Source organism: Onychostruthus taczanowskii, unplaced genomic scaffold, assembly GCF_017590055.1.
Source record: "Onychostruthus taczanowskii isolate IOZ18803 unplaced genomic scaffold, ASM1759005v1 scaffold43, whole genome shotgun sequence".
Lineage (NCBI taxonomy): Eukaryota > Metazoa > Chordata > Aves > Passeriformes > Passeridae > Onychostruthus > Onychostruthus taczanowskii.
Genome location: NW_024501792.1, coordinates 7,080,608 through 7,093,650, shown reverse-complemented (window position 1 = coordinate 7,093,650; position 13,043 = coordinate 7,080,608).

Below are 13,043 nucleotides of genomic sequence, written 5' to 3'. Positions count from 1 at the left end.
CCTCAGTATATAACCTGAGCAGGCTTTCCCTGAGGAGAAACTGAGACTTTTATTTTTGCAGTTTTGAACAAGAGACTAAAAACATTGAAGACAAGTTGGTTCATTTTGGAACCCAGGACATCTCTCTGGATGCCCTGGATGGCTCAAAATCCTGGTACGTGCTCAGAGACCCTGGCAGGAAGCCAGAGACACCTGGGAATTCAGTCTTAACCCATGCAGCAAATTACCAACTTTATATGAAGAATTACAAGTCACAAAAGTTTAAGTAGCATAACAGTAGTTGTCACAAGGTGAAAAGTGGAATTTTAAAGAATTTTACTGTTGGGGTCTAGGGACAAGATGGAGGGATTTGGGCGTTTTTCCTGTTCTTCTCCCTTCTTCTTCCTAGCCTCCATCTTCTTGGTGATGGTGGCACTTTGGGATTGGTTTAGAGTAGAAAGTCACTGTCTAACAGGTGGTAGGTATTGGAACATAATTGTAAATATCAAATATGTAGTTTAGAGTATAAAAGACAACACCAGCCCGCGGGCGGGGGAGTGTGCCTCAGACCGACCTGCAGAACAGACCTTGGCAGGCCAGGCAGAAAATGTTTTAGATAAGAAATAATAAACAACCTTGAGAACGACAGCCAGAGACTCCTGATTTCTTCTTTGACAGCTGGGTTGGGGAAAAGAGACTTTTTAACACACCTTGGGATCATCTCGACCAGAGGAAATCCTGAGAGGTTGTTTCTTTTAAAGTCTCTTTCTATGTATTTCATGTCTTTTAAGTAGGGTCTTTATCCTTACCCCAGTGTTTACTCTCCTGATGTGTTTATAGACAGCAGTCACATCCTCACTGAGGTTTGTTTTGTCAGACTACACAAACCGTGTTTCTTTTGTTTCCTCCAGTCTAGCACATTCCTCTTTCCCAGCTGTCTACCCAGCCCCTCTGCTCTAGTGGGGCAACAGGGCTTTTACAGAGAAGATTTCATTACAGATGATGCCGTTTCAGAAATGGATTGATTTTTAAAGGCAAAAAACATCCCCTGGGATAGCTCCATCTCTTATCTAAATGTCTGGATGTCCAAGCTTGTGGAAATACTCACCAGTTCCCATTCCATCCTTCAGCACCTATAGAAGATGACTAAGATTCATCCAGAGATGACATCCAGAGAGCATTCAAAAATACAGGTCAGCAGGCAAGTTCAAGAGGACAAGGGGGACCAAATTTGCATGTCATGATGTAGGCTGGTAATGAAACCATTAGTAACTTACCTAATCTACAGCAATAGCACAGATTCAAGATCCATAGCTAGTTACAGTTGATACTAAGCTAAAACCCAATACTTCTCTAGAATTACTCAGACAAGAAGCAACGGCCCTAAACTCGGCTTAAGTAGGAATCCTGGGCTTGTGGAGCAGTGGGGGCGGGGGGGGGGGGTTTAGTTCCAACCTAAGTGAAGCTGCTTAGGATCAGGGGGATTTATTAGTGGCCTCTGAAGTCTGACTTAGTGGTATACTGCTCCTCAGGTGCTAAAGGTAGATCTTAGGCCTGATTTAGCCATGGGTTCTTGGAGAAGTTGGTTTGGCTTTTTTTTCATAAAGGTATAAATCAAGTCTGTCTTAAATCTAATATTTGTATGATTACCCTGTTTGTTAACAGCTTATATGACTGGTGCACAAAAAAGAAAATACTGTTGTGGTTGGCTTTTCTTTGCCTTAATTTCAAGCCTTTACTTACCGTGGTCTTAAGTTATTCTTTAATTTTTTATCATAACATTTTAAAAATTAGGTCTTTGGAAAGAAAAACACTGCTGACATTTTCTTACAGCATTCTGGGACTTTAAGAAACACCCCCTTATGGCATGTGTTGCTTGTCACCACCTTGGGGACTGAGGTTTCCTGTGTGCATTCTGACCATGCAGCAGGTGCTGTCTGAGCAGACCCTGGGACTGGTGTCATTTTGGACTGCCTTCAAAGTATTTTTGCAGCATGGTTCTTTGCAGTCAGATGTGTCCTTCAAGAGGGTAGTTGTCTGGGTAGAAGAGAAATGTTTGTTTAGTGAGTGATTAGTTTAAAAGGAGGGAATGTTTTCCAACTTAACTGAGTTGGAAGTTAAGTATATTCCACCCACACTGTAGACAGATACATTAATACCTTTGAAAACACCTGGTTTAGGAGAACGGGAGGAATCAAACTGAGTAAGTGCCAGGATTTTTCAGGGAGTTAATGCTGCCTTATCTCTGAAGCTGATAAAAACCAAATCATATCATTCCAGACAGCCATTAAGATTGAAGCTGCAGCCTCTGCTTGGGTGCATATGGCTACAAATAAGAAACTTCTGTAGTCACACAGCCAGGAAAAACATAAGAATGTGCTGTTCAGGGGGAAAGCACAGAGCTCCCCAGAGCAGGGAATGCTGGCAGGGCTTCTGCTGTGCTTCAGTCAAACAACACTGGGGGGGGGAAGGATGCAGATACTGTAGCCTGGGAAGAAATAACAAATTTGCTTCCTCAAAATCTTTTAGTGAACAGAACATAACCTTTTGAGCCAGTCTTTTTTCAGGAAATAATCCTCATCGTCAAAGTTCAGGTGATGTTATCCAGGTGCACCTAAATGTTATGTACTCCAGGTGTGCCTAGGCACCTGGCAAGCCTGACCCAAAACAAAAGTGTTTCTTTCAAAGCAGCAGATTTACATGGTTAAGTTACGACAGGACTTTGCATTTCTCTGTTATTATGGAATTGTTTAATTGTTGCTTTGAACTCCTGTAACCCCAGCCTGCACATAGTGGAAAAATTCCAGATTTGCTTGCCTGAGGATGAGGCTGCAGTTCACAGGTAAAGATTTGCTGCAGTCCCAGCTGATAATGCTAGTGTTTCCTGCATCATGTCAGGTTTGCTCTGCCTTCATTTTGCAGGGGTCCCCCTGGAGACTTGTTTCCAGAGTTTTGCTGTTAGAGTACAACTGGTATTTCCCAGGGCTCTTAAATCTGTTTGCTTGGGAAGACTGTCTCTAAAGCTAGTACACCCCACTGGGAGCTTAGGTAGGATCTGGACTCTTCAAGTTTATCAAAAGAGCCCAGACTTTGATCCCTGATTTTCAAAATCTGCTGCTTAGTGAATTTGCCTGAATAATAGAGCATGGTAATAGCAATGGCATGTCTCAAAGCAAATGTTGAGTATTTTTAATCAAGAGACTTGCCAGCTGCAGGTTCAGGCCCTCCGAAGCTGATTTTTACGCTGAAATGTCTTTGCCACTGTGGTAAGATTATCTTGAAAGTTATTCTTATATTTGCTGAGGCATTCAGGAAGGCAAAGAACAGGAATAGGCCTAAGATGACAAGGTCATTTTTCACTACTTGGATCAGCTTGATATGGGCTGAATTAATCTCCCTGGCAAGTTCTGTTTCACCCGAGAATACCCTAAAAGTTGAATGAGCTTCTTCACATCCTGGTGGTTTTCCTCAACCTCAAAAGGTTGTAAATGCACAGACAAGAGATAGCTGTGGCTGCCCCATCCCTGGAGGTGTTCACAGCCATGTTGGATGGGGCTTGGAGCAAGCTGGTCTAGTGGAAGGTGTCCCCTGCCCATGGAAGGGGTGGAATGAGATGGGCTTTGAGGTCCCTTCCATTCCAAACCATTCTGGGATTCTGTGGCTTCCTGTATTCATCTTTGCATTGAATTGCACATCCTGGTTCCCCTTCTCTGCTCTTTCCTCATTAATTCCCTGCAGAACTTTTAGGAACTGTGCTGGTGATGCCTGTTTCTCTTTTTTCCCCATCACTTACCTAGTTTTATTTTTACCTGTTCACTTTCTCTTTTAGTGTAGAAAAAAAGTATTTTAAAATTACATTATTTCATTTAGTACAGAGCAACTGCAACACAGCAAAACCACACGGGAGGTGTAATTAAGACTAAATGTCAATTCAGTGTTTCTGTGACACCTGCTGGGAATTTATCTCCTTTCAAAGTTTTTCTCCAGGTTTTATTTCACAGCTGACATGTTGGCTGATAACAGAAATATGAAATAAAAAGGAATGAAAGAGCCCTCTGCTGTATAGAACACTGGCTTCTCTTGGCGCAGAATACTCAATAGTGAATCATGCAATTGTTAAAAAGCTGTTGGCAAATGCTGGAGTTGAAGGTGGAAAAAAGACATCATGTGTGATATTTTTCCTTCCCTGACTTTAAAGAAATATCTTCCCAATGAAGACAACAACTTACATAGCCATAAACTCATTTCAGTGTTATTTTTCATTGCTGTCCTTCTTGGATGCTCCTTTGGTAAATGTTTTTCTGCCCCATGCCAGATGCTGTTTCCACTCACAATGAAGTACCAGTCCTCTGTGAGTGATATCATAGTACCATACCACAGCCCTTATTGTGACTTCTCAAATTTATCACACCAAAATGCGTTCTTTGTTGATTGTTTGGGGACTTTCAGATCTAGGGTTTGACCAAAGTCAGTCTAACCAAAAAAAAAAAAAAAAAAAAAAAAAAAAAAGAGAGAACAGAGCCTGGAGAACTTGGACAGTTTGCAATGTGCAAGAAAAACATGGAAACAAAAAGAAGGACAAAACCAAAAAGTTTGACTATTTGATACATTCTTGTACAGACAGAGGGAAAGCTTGAAATAAGGCTTGTGAAGTCATTGTTTTTTAGGTTTTAAGGTGGTACAAATATTTAATTACTGACCCTGCCAAGAGATCTACCCATGTGCTTTTTCTAGATGATCCAGCTGAAGCTGGATCAGTAGGTGGTGTTGGCCAGGGGAACACCTGGCTTGGGGGCTGCTCCCCTTTTACCCCCCACATGTGCTTCCTGTCCACAGCTCTAAACCCGTGTGCCAAAGGAAGTGTATCCAAATACAAATAATTTCCAGATTATCAACCTGATCCCAGGTTTACGCCCTTCTAAACATAGACCAGGAACTTTGCAGTTGCCTGCTGTGATCTGTAGTTTTTATCTCATGCTGATGCAGTTCCATCCTTTGCTGGGATAAGGTTTATGAAAACTGGTGGATGTGTTTTTGCCAGTGTTTGTGTGCATAGAAGTGATTCTTTTGAAGTGTTATGTAAAGACATGTATTCCAGAAGACTGAACAAATAGAAGGAATCTGGTTGAGTTACTAAAGGCCTGATCATGCAAGGAGTGGAGCACTCTGAATTTTAACTGCAGATTAGAGCATTTGCATCACCAAGTCCCTGTAAGGTTGCAGAGGTGTATCTGTGTGTGTATATGTGTTCAAGCATAAATTGATCTAAGGACATAATTATATATGCTTATTTTCTCCCCCATTAGAAGTAAAATGGTATTTGTGAAAAAGAAAGGGAGATGGAAGACTTTTGCAATTGGTTAGCGAACATTGATTTAACATCTTTGCTAAGCTGACATTTTTTGATTGCTTTTTAGCCTTCCCAGTTGACAAAGAATTGGCAAATAGGTCTGTCATCCAGCTGTATTTTCAGTAAGTATGAAAAAGGTCTTGTTAGACATCTTAACAGAAATTAAGGTGTTATTTATCATACCCAGTAAAATATTGATGTGTTTAAATATGCTGATCTATGAGATTTTAGAAATTAGAAAACCTGGGCAAATTTTGCCCTTATTGTTGTCCACTGACAGTGTACCAAGTAGTACACTGAGGAAGAATTTAGCCAAAAGGAGTTTTAAGGGAAACTATTAAAATACAGATAAATGAAGATGTCTGCTGACCCTAGGAATCTGCATTCATATGGCGAAGGATTCATTCTCACTCTGCAATGCTTTCTGATATATATTTTTGTTTCATCATTTCCCATTTTAAATTCAGCTCTTAAATCCCAAAGGGGAATTAACTTCCAGCCATTTGCATTTTAAAGTGAAAACTCAAACCCCAATAGAGTGCTTTACTTAAGACTCCTTTTCTATAACTTAGCCAGTGAGCTACATTTTGGTGGAGACCTTGAGGAATCAACCAAATGACTGGGACAAGGCAGGAAAGCCTAGAGTTGGAGGAAACCTTGTAATTTGCTTCCAAAAACGCTGAATACACTGATATCAGTGTGAAGCTCTCCTTCAAAATGGCGTTTTTCATTATTGTGGGACAAAATGTCTTTAATGTTGGGGGAGAAAAGGGATCTTCAAGCCTTAGCAAGCTTTGGGTGACAAAACACACAGGCTATTCTCTCTTCCTATGAGGGAAAATCATAGTAAAATAAAAGGAGCAACTTCAAATTCAGTTCTTTGCAAGATATAGGAAAAGACTATTGGAAAGTTGCAAGACAAGGACTTTTTTAAAGATCTCTCAGGAGCTGACTCATCTGAGAAAATGTGATTCAGAAAGAGGCTGTTCTCCCCCTCAGGCCATGGGTTTGGGGCGGAAGTTGTAGGCGGTCCCCTCCTTCCCTTGGAGACACTGGGATTCAGCTTGTACTTACATGTCCTAGTTCCTTTCAGCTGTGTCCTGCTCTTTGCCTTTATTCAACTGACACTGACTTCAAATACATGTATTTCTTTATTTCTTATCGCCAAAAGAACCTATATTCAAACTTCTTGCTGCCGTAGGAGTTTAAAACCTGCCAAAGCACTGCTACATCTCACTTCTTGTGGCCCTCCAAAGAACTCTGTTTCAAAGGTTATAAAAACCCTGGAGCACAACATGAAGCCTCACTCTTGAATGAGTTTGTAAGTCAATAGTGCTGTAGAGCCCTATTCAGTGTATTTGGGACACTGAAATAAAAAACTTGTAGAGCAAGGTCTGCAAATATGAATTCTTGTGCCTGGGAATTCCTGTGTCCCACTGATTTTCCTGTGACTATCAGTTGAAGACCAGGCTGCTGCTCAGAAAAGACCCTACAGCTCCTTCCCAATGTCGGGTGTGGTGATAGTGCCGGAGGCAAAGCTGCAGGTTCTGTGTCTCCAGGTGTGCATTTCCAGAACCTAAAGTCAACATTCCTGTGTTGAAATAAGAAGGATGGATGACTTGGTGTTTGAGAACTGTGAGGCCCCAATGATGATTGTAACAGGAAATGTCTTAATATTTGTTTAAATAGAATGATGCAAACTGCAACCTTCTGTGCTGATACCAGATTAAAGTAAGGAGGGGATTTTTGAAGTTATTCTGCTTTTAAGTGCAACAGGAAAAAAAAAGGCACTTAAAGGTACCATGCAGCTGAGGGAAAACTACAGTTCCCAGTAATTTGTATTATCAGACATGTGTCTCCTAGACATTTTAAATTCCTTATTGGTTATTTCTGTGTCACAGGTTCCTCATACATCCTGTTCTTGCAAACTGAGTAGCTGCTCAAACAAGTGATTGGGGGTGAAATAAAAGGCAACTTTGGTGTGCCGTGGAGCAGCTTGTTAGCACAGGCAATTCCATGATGCCTGATGGAACAGATGCTGAATCAGACCTTATTGCAAAGGGAGGAATCAATTTTTTGCTGTTGAATTACACTTATCTTCAAAGATGCAAATGATTCCACATTTATTCAGCAGGACAAGTCCTGAGGTTTTTATATTCCATGTTGTTCATTGCTGTGCCATTTGTTATGATGATTTGGCTTTTAATCTACCAATGAATACTGAATGAAGAATTAAATCATGAATCAGATCTCTTCTGTTGCTCGCCAGTAACACAAGCCATTTTTATTTTCAATTTCAGGTTTCTTTTACAGTAGAGGACAAAAATAATTATGAATGAAAAGAAGTTAAAATTATTCTTCTCAAGCAAGTTTCCTGTATCAGTGCTTAATCCTTCCATTATGTCTGATGTCATTAACCATTCTACTGTAATATTTGACACAATCATTTGTGGGACAAATTAGGATCTAATATAAAAGCTGCAATAATACTGACTTATGTGGAACTGCAGCTAATTATAACATATTTGAATTTTCATCTTTCATTAAAGACCTCTATAAAATCAACAACCTTTCACACTGCTGAAATGACTGAGACAGGCAAGCAGAGGATGGGTGAGGGAAGAAACATCCAAGGACAACAGGAGAAATCTCAGCACCATAATCAGCCAATATCAGTTGTTGATGGATTCTTTTTAATTGTCAGCTTTTTCTCTTTCAGATGGCTTCTCTACCAGAGCTGTGGGACTCAGCTTATTTAAGTTGGAATGGTTTGGTTGCCTTGATTAATGAACGACTGATTCTGCCATCTTCAGAGGTTAAACATAGCTTCAGTCTTCACAGGTGGACTAGAAGAGATAAAGGAGACAGGATGCCATTGCAGGAAGATATGTCTCACCAAGCAAGAGGATGAGAGTTCACTAAACGTCTTCTGCAAAGCAGCCTCTCCTTCCTCTCTCCCCACTGCGTCTTCACTGTGCCTTTACTTGTAGGCCTCTAGACCCTCAATCTTTTGAGTACTCTGTGTCAGGTTCAGTGTTGGTGTTCAGTTCCTTGGAGAAGCATCAGGCATTGCTCTGCCTTGAGATCCTGCCAGTGCTCAAAGCCTCGGATCCATCTGGAGAGAGAAAATGAGCAGCATAAATTCCCAGTTCGTGTATTAGCTAAAAAGGTGGTTAGTCTCTGCTATTTCTGCATTTGGGATCCTCAGTCTGAGTGTGGGCTCATTACTCTATTGAATTATATATCAGAAGTAATTTCTTTTCCTGGGAAGTGAATCCTACATACAAAGAATCCAAAACGGATTCTTTGTGTCTCTCAGATGTTGCTTTTGCCTTGGATAGTCTTCAGAAAAACAAATTGTCTGATTAAGTTCACCACTGGTTTTGCCCCCCCATCTAGAAATTAGATGAGATCATAGATTTAGCACATTTTCTGGATGCTGAGATTCATATGCAGTGTGTTGAAGGAGCAGCAGCTTTCCTTAGCAGCCACTCTCTTGTGCTGCCCTTAAGCATCCTGTAATGATGCAGTTTTCATTTTCTAATGCCATTGAACCTTTCTGTGCTGGTGCTTCAGCAAAACCGTAACATCTTCAAACCTAACAGAAGGGTTATTTTGAAGTTTTCAGTTATAGGAGTATTAATGCTTGTTTCCTTAACAGTCTGTTACATGCTGTAGGCAAGGATTGTGCTGTTTGAGGTGAACACAGCACAAACTGCTGTGCAGATCTGCCCACTTCAGACATCTCAGTGGAAGCCAGATGAATGACACTGTTTCAGGCATGGACTAGAGCAGTGGGAAAATGGCCATCAAGAGTTAAGGGTTTATTGGTATAATGAAGGGTAGATTTTCTCACTTCCCTGCCAGTCCCTTTTAAAGAGGATTCTCTGAGCAGAAACAAAGGCTTGCTGTCCACCACCATTTACTGTGTCACTTCTTTTCCCAGATTTCTGTGCTGTTTTTCTCACATCTGCAGTTATTCCATTTATCCCTGTTTTTATGGTATGACCCCAGTTGCAATGCATCTGTTCTTAGTTATTTTCCATCCTTTCACTCTTCTAAACTTCACTGTATTCCCTTAGACATCACCTTTTTGTTTTTAAGTTCCTGTCTGCTTCACAAGGTTTCTGTAATTTTTGTTACCATCATTCTGTGGAGCATCTTTGTTCTCACTGTGTATCTTAAGCCCACTTTCTTCAGCAGTTTCCTTCACTCACTGCTGCTGGACTTCCTACATCTTGTCTCCAGTGTGTCATTTTGAGTCACAGATGGAAGGCTGAGCTTCAAGGCTGCAGGAACCCTGGACTTCCACACAGAAGTGCTGTAGCCAAACACAGTTGTCCAGTTCCAGACCAGGTTGGCAACCTTGTGATGTTATTTATGAGTCTGGAGAAATATTATGTCCCACAAGATTTAAATAGCTGGATGTTGGATCAAGTTTGAGTTTGTAATAACAGTTTTGCATTGCTTTCTGCCCCTTACACAGCCTTGATGATAGGTAGAGGTCTTGTCTGAAAGGCAGGGTGGCTCCACGTGAGTTGGGGCAGTTAGGTAGCCATCATTTGTGCACTATATTTTATCTAGAAGCACTGCTTAGTATTTCTTATATTGCTGAATTGTGTTCAGCAATTGTAATATTGGAGTATGATTATGATACTTCAGTAATAAGCAATAGGGAGTTCTTTACTTAATCCTACCACATTCTTTGGCTGTTTCTAACTTCAGTTTGCATTCTACCTCCTAAAACCCAGATTGACTCAATTCTACCTCAGCAAGCTCTACCTTGCACATACCTGTCACACAGAGCTAGTACGAATGATGTGATCCCCCATTTAAATCTTCAGTCAAGTTTAGCTGTATAGGATTAAAATTCACTGGCTAGACTAATTTTACACTTTAATTTCAGGAATTTAAGAGAATGGTGGGATTCTTCAAATTCTCCTGAACTCACTCTCCGGGTACTGAAAGGATCTCAATGCATCAGTTTGCTAAAGTTGCTGCTTTAATGACTTTAGTGGTACCAGGTGCATTCCTTGATGACTTCTGTTTGCTCTTTTTATCATGAATTTAACATTACTCTTTCAATGCACATTTTTGCAATCATAAAAATGCGCTTTATGTTTACACAATCACAGTCTTGCAAGTGAAAAGGGACAGAGATGTTCACTTGAAACATTTCTTACAGAATAAACATTGCTAGCCAAAAGGGAGGATGAGATTCTCAGTGCGTCTTTAGCACAGATGTCCTGGAAAAGGGCACTAAGAGCTCCAGAACTTGGGTAAAATGGGATTCTTGGAAGTAAATATAAGCTGTTGCCTACCTAACAGGTTTAACAGCAGGAGAGGTGTCTTAGGGAATGCTGCAGCCTTGCAGCATTGATTCAAACTGGTGCTGTTGTCACAGGCAACAGACAAGTGCCACTGCTCACCTGAAATAGACCTGTGCACTGAATTAATCGTGGCCATCGTGTCACCATGCTTGCAATGACCTGTGTGGACAGGTGGCTGAAAAAAGAAATCCCCAAAGCCTTTCCATGCTGAAAGCCTTTGGGTTTTTTTCCATTACATGGAATTCCATTTACATCTTGCTGGAGGCTCTTATCTCAATCTCTCTCCCTGCCATCCTGCAGTCATATGAATTTAGTTGCATGTGGAGCTCCTGATCATCACCAAGGAATGACCAAGGTCTGGGAGATAAAATCTTTTTTTCTGGGGACTTGTTGTCCTGGTAGGACTGATCTCTGTATGAAGGGAAATGTGTTATTCTTCAGACTTTGATTTCTCACTCGCTTTTTAGGTAGTGAACTGAGCACTGATGGCCTTGCTCTTGAAGAGAAATATCCTGTGTTGCAGCCTTGCTGCAGGACTTCAGTTCTTACACCCTGGTGTTCCTACAGGACAGGACTAGGAGCAGGTGAGAATGCAGCTAAGGTTGTACCTCATACTTATCAGAGAGATTTCCCCAAGAGTCACCAGATTTAAAGTTTTTCAGAAAAATAAGGATCACACTGTTGGAGTCAGTGCTGTGAACATAAATTCTCACCAAGCACTGTGTAAATATTAAAAGGAAATTAATTTATGTAGCACTTTAAATACTATATAAATTCAACCTCGAGTCAAAGTCCCATCCCAAAGATTTAGAAAGAACTTGTACAATTTGGACTGGGGAAGAAAAAAAAAATCCCTCCTTTTTAAGTAAAGGGAAAAGCCTAACTTTTTATTTACTCCTGTATTCATATTGCACAGTAAAATACTTACATTAAAATGTGTCAGTTTTCAAAAGCAACTTGTTACTCTGTTTTTCAACTGAACTTGGCCAGACTAAAAAGAGAATTATATATGCCAGAGGACTGCAGTAAAAGAGATTTAAGTGTTTTCAAGTAGCGTAAGAAAGAGACTATAATAAGTGACCAGTGGACTAGTCGGCAGTTTTAATTAAAACTGGGCTGCTTATTGATCTGTCGTACAGATTCACCCCGTCTGCAATATTTCAGCAATGTTCCTGTTTCAGAAAACAGCACTTGTAAGAGCCAGGAAAGAATATGGACGTTTAGAACGGAAATGTTTTGTAACTGGGACATTTTGTGCTAAGATCTTTTTCAGTCTCATTTAAGCACCTCACATATCTTCACACAAAAATGAAAGCAAAGATATGGAATCTATAGGATAGTCTATCCTTGTCTAGTGGAAGGTGTCCCTGCCCATGGCAGGGGCGGGGAACAAGATGAGCTTTTCCAACCCAAGCCATTCTGTGATTCCATGATACTGCTTTTCTAACTTAATACCAATGGGTTCACTGCATGTCAATGTGAAAAAAATCCAAGAAGTCTAAAATATATTGGTATTTTTAAAGATCTCATGTTCTTGAAACCAGTGGGTTCTTTAGCAGTTGCATCTTCAAGGTGGGCATTTGTAATCCCTGAACTGACTGACCTACATTTCCACTGGGAAAACCAAGGAAACTATTAAAAAGGGGCTAATAAATGCTCTGCACAGGTGTGGAAGGTCTGTGGTATCAGCAACTGCACTTGGTAGATCTGCTTTGTTCCTTAAGGGTTTGCTTATTTTAAAATTATAATTATTTTAAATTCCCATTTTTAAAGTAACATGGTGGAATTAAAATACCCTCAATGCAAATTTGGCACAAAACCCTGGTTTCAAAGCCAGAATGCTGTCCTGAAATAGCAGCACTAGCAGAACATCTGCACTGGAAGGAACTGCTGCTGTGCTCTGGTTGAAAAGAAACACAAACTGAAGGTGGTGATGTGTCTGTTTTTAAATTAAATACATGCATGTTATTTAAAGTTTATGGAGAGCTGTGCTGTGTTTACAGAGCAGCTTGCGTGGCAGCCGTGTGGTGCCTTCCAGGTAGCGTCAGGTGAGCACCTGGTGCTGGCAGCAGGATGAAGCCATCAATGGTTATCATTCTTGTCGCTCAACAGCTGTATTTTAAGGAAAAAAAAATAAAGGACATAGGTGTTGAGTTTTATTATGAAACCCGAACGGCTGGGAACTTGATGCTTGCACATGGGTCAAGAGCTTTGAGAAATCGGGGTTAGATATAGAGACAGTTTTTTGAGTGGGAAACATCACTGTTTTATTTTTAGATGAGGAAAAGGTCTCATGAGGCTTTTACTACCCCAGAACGTTCCTGCTCACCGGAGTAATGAGGTGAAGCGTGCAGCCTACAGACGGCCACACAGGCCAGGGCCTT